A 5000-nucleotide genomic window follows, 5' to 3' on the forward strand; every position below is an offset into this window, starting at 1 on the left:
TCTAGCTACCTTGGATATATATTCCGGAAATGGAATTGATGCAAAGCGATTAGCATCATCTGCATATGCAAGTAGCTGGTTTTCTAGGCCAAACTACATATCATATGTATATAATAAGAAATACAATGGGCCAAGAGCACTACACCGATGAACACCATATATCACATTCGTGTACACAGTATTGTGTTCATAAACAAAATCTCTTTACAATCTATTACTTGAGTGATGCTAAAAAGACTCATTGACTTCCAACTGTTTGAGTTTAAAAACAAGATCCCAATGATTAACACTGTCAAAGGCAACACTGAAATCAAGGCCAACAAGATGATATTCCTGACAACAATTAGGATATTTTCGTACAGCATTGGAGAATATAAGGTCATCACATGCTACAAGGGCTTTGCGAAAGGTGAATTGTAAACTGGAGAGCTGATTATTACTTTTGATTTACCGATTTAAATGTGTCGCCAAAAGAGGTTAAAAAAATTTACATTATATTGAAATTATTGAAATTAGTGGTAATCAGCAGGGTTAGCGTTACCAAAAACTCATTTAACTTAAGGAGTAACATTACTAATTCTCCAATAAGTGCAAACATAACATAGGAACAAAGAAATCATCGGTGTTTATAAAAAAAGCAAAGGAAAAATATCATTTCAGTGTACATCAAGTAAGCATCAAGGTCCATCAAGTGCTTTAATTTCCTGGAACCGAAAAGCTGAACAATTTAATTTAGCCTCAAGAAAACAGGAATGAGGATTACCAGGTTTCTCATTACATAGTTTACTGTCGAACACATCATCCAAATGGGTTCCCTTTCCATTTGGCCAGTGAGTGACAGAACCATATGGTCTAAGCAAAGGAAGAACTGTTAAGTCTACAACAAAGAGTGCATATTTAAGGATATCCTACCACTCATGTTCCTGGATTATCCAAGAATGTGTTTGTCTTATGTTTAAGTTTTATTCTTTTCCAATTGAAGCATAACCTCTTCGAACAAGAGCTCTTAGTTTAGTATAATTATTCCGAGTCAAATCAACATGTTACCTATCCAAAAATTATTGGCTTATGGATTCTCCAATTAAACATGTCTCACTTAGTACTTTAGCACACAAAAAGGGGACACACTTACTAAATAAGTTGATCAGATTCTTATTCAAAAGAACAGCAGGTTCACCACTTTAATGATATTGTGACCAATTGAAATTTAAATGCTCACTAAACATGTTATTCCAATTTGCTTTTGATTTTCTATATATCTTGCAGGCGTATGACACATTACGAAGAGACTGCGCAGTCTTTATTACTAACGAAATTAGGGCATGAATGGAGGTCCAAACTGAAGAACCAACCTCACTTAATTGACATCAAGGGAGTCAGTATGTACTAGGTCCAAGAAGTTATAAAACCTATGAGTAGCACTATTTATAATTTACTCACAGACATTCTGTAACAAAGACCAAAGCTATAGAGTAATGGAAATTAATAAGGAAAATAAAATTTAACCACTCCCTATAGTGAGAGTTGAAATCACCAGAAGTGATAAGAGAAGCATTTCTATCATCTTGTATCTTATCCATAATGGTTAGAAGTCAATGCAACTAAACTTTATCAAACACACATCGAGCTTAAATAACAGGACTTAGGAGCTAGAACCTCATAAATATTCAAACATAATTAACATGATGTTTTTGGCATAATTAATAGTACTGAGAAGAGTTAAGTGATAAGATAACAAGGCAAAACCATTACAGTGTATAAGTGTGTATGATAGAAATGCGGTACATAGCACCCCACCCCAAAAATGACATACATGTGAAATAGGGCACCTTGCTCTTGAGAGGCGTACTGTAGGCAGGGCACATGCAGGTGCTAGATGATAAAAGGAGACCCAATCTTTATTGCCATGAATATTGATGAAGAAAGCCTTTAGGGTACAACGGTTCATGAGGAAAGTTCGGGATAGTTATCAGTGGCCTGCCTGTGTAGATGCGCAAAAAAAACAAAAAAAAAAAAACGTGCATTCGAAGAGCGAATCTCTTGGGATGTGTTGCTTTACTGGGTGGCTTTTAAGTTGGGCCACATGGCATAGATTTTCCTACAATGTAGCATAACTGATGGAGATTATCAGAGAAGTTTGTAGACAGGAAAAATTCGGACGGAACTACTAATAAGTTACTGTACACCATTTCAGCTGCTGAGAAATTCAGGATATCGTTAGAACAGGACACAGGGAAGCCGATTAAACCAGTTGGAGTCATTGCAGCATGATATCAAAGTGGCTTTGAGGGTGCAATGAAAAAGTATAACCAATTCATTAGCAGTATGGTTGTAGGCTTATAATTTATGTAGATTGATGCTCAGGAGATTCGCTGATGATATCTACAACTGAGAGGTGAAAGTGGTACCCCTGTCAGAAGTAATATGGTCTGGGATATTTAATCATGCTATACACCAGAGAGTAAGGCAAGAGTCCGTGAGACAGATGTTATTGTTTCCACGGGAATAGCTTCAGACCAATGAGTGGAGGGGTCGATGGCAGGAAACAGGTAACGATGTCATTGTAATGTAGGTAAGGGACCTAATATGTAAACATGAAAGTGGGAAAAACGACGGTGAAGTTGAAGAAAGGTGCTCAATCCTGAATCCACTTGTCGATGTACTTTTGAGGTTGGCAAGAAGTACATGCATGGACCAAATCCTTACCATCCTTAGTATTGCCATGCCAAATGAACTTCATCTTCAGTAGCTGTGCAGTGGATCGGTGGGTGGGATGTGAAAGGCCATATCTAAATAAAACAGCTGTCGGTGCATGGGAGCAGGTATCCATGATCCTGATCTACTGGTACTGACATTACATAGGAGGGTGGTGCTGTAGTCATCGAAGGGGGTTCATTCGCAAAGAGGGATGTGTATGATGTCCTACACGTTTTCGTTGGGCTACTGCCAAGGCGTTATAATATAACCACAGGTAAGTGTGGGGAATGTGTTACTTGACAGGGCATCGGCAACGGGATTAATTTTTCCAGGGATGTGTTGTAGGGGGCAATTGTATTCAGTCATAGCTGAGAGATGTCTACTTTGACAGGCGGACCGGGCATCAGACTATTGAGTGGAGGCATTCACCAATTACCAGTGGCATGTGATCAGTGTGAATGAAGAAAGGCATACCTTCTAAGAAGTGATGAAAGTGACGGACAGCCAAGTGAATCTTTAGCAATTGTTGGTCAAGGGTAGAGCAACTGGACTCAGATTTGGGCAATTTTCTACTGAAGAGGGCAAATTTGTGGGCGAGATGTTGACCACCTTCTTGAGTACTGCACCAATAGTGACGTCCCTGATATCGATGGAGAGATTAAGAGGTCCCTGTGGTGAAGGAAAGGGGAAAGCAGCAGCAGTGATACGGCAATCTTTGCACGATAGAAGGTAGCTTCTTGAAGGGGACTACACTTCAAGTCTTTTGGCTCATCCTTGAGGGAGGCGTTGAGGGGGTTAAGAAGAGTGGCAACGAGGGCTGGCAGGAAACGGTGATAATAGTTGATCATACCCAAGAATTCTTGCAGTGCTTTGACGGTCGAGAGCATAGGCAAGTTCCAAACGGCTGCTACCTTCTCAGGGAGGGGATTAATTCCTTCAGGAGTGATGTTATGCCCTAAGAACAAAACTTTGTTGTCACCAAATGTAAACTTATTGTCCTATTGTAAGTGGTTGAGCACAATTCAGAGGTGAAAAGGTGTTCCTTTTTGGAAGAAGAGAACACAAGTATGTTGTCCATTCAACATACGCAGAGGGAGAGATCACCTAAGATACCATCCATAAGGAGTTGAAAAGTGGTGCCAGCAATACAAAGGCCAAAACAAGAGTAATTGGATGCTCATGTACTGAAGGGAGGGGTGATGGCACTCTTGGTGATGAGTTCTGGGTTAATGGGCACCTGATAATATCCCTTTATGAGGTTGAAAATTTCGCTTTGTACAAGTACGAGGTCACATTGGGAAGTTTGGGAAGGTTTAGTGATCCTGTTCTGTTTGCAGGTTGAAATACCTGTAATCCCAACACTGATGTTGGGACCCATCTTTCTTAGGGACGATATGTTAATTTAGCGACCATGGGCTGGAAGCCTTTTGTCAAAGACCACATCTTCCATATTACAAAGGTTTCATTGTTGCCTGCCAAATGATCTGTTGCCACTTGCCTGAATGAAGCAAACACTGGGATACCCCTTATCTTGATGTGGGGATGAATACCGTTTTTGGCAGGAACTGTGGGTGTTTGGCGAAGTTCTGGATGAAAGATTTATTATGGGTTCAGTGATTTGGAGATTGAATACAAAGGGCCCCGGCTGAAGAGGTGTTATCAGGTAGGAGTATACGTAGACTAAGCATCAGTGAGCAACATCAACCAAGAGCTGGAAATGGGAGTGGAAATCTACACCGAGGATTGGCAATGTAACGTTAGAAACGGAAAACTTCTATTGGTGTTTGGTAATTTCAAATGATAAAGTGATTGTCTCGATAACGTTGGTGTGGATCACAAATTCATTGGCAGCTACCAGACAGACATCAGCAGGCTTAGACAGACTACACTGTATCCTGGAGAGTGGCCTTAATAGAAAATAATGGCAAGTACCTGTGTCTACCAAAAATCGTACGGCAGTACCTGCATCTGGTGTGGTAGTATCATAACTGCGGCCATTTTCCGTCAGTGCATAGTTATAGAGGTCATTGGTTGAGTCCTGAGCTAGTGGTGGCCTATATGGGTGGTGGGCAGCTTTGTCGCCGCTCTAGTACACCACGGGGTGGGCGTCTGTGTCTTACCGCATTCTTGTCAGTTTTCTTTAGTGATGAATAGTTGTCCTCTTTGTCAAGAGTGGAGGCGTTAATAGAGGTTTGAAGGTGTTGAAGTGGCTGTCTATAAGGGTGTCGACTTTGGTCATCAGGTCCTTGATGAGCACGTATCAACATCGAGGATGGCAGAGCGTACAGGTTCTGGTAGGCGTA

Source organism: Palaemon carinicauda, chromosome 24, assembly GCF_036898095.1.
Source record: "Palaemon carinicauda isolate YSFRI2023 chromosome 24, ASM3689809v2, whole genome shotgun sequence".
Lineage (NCBI taxonomy): Eukaryota > Metazoa > Arthropoda > Malacostraca > Decapoda > Palaemonidae > Palaemon > Palaemon carinicauda.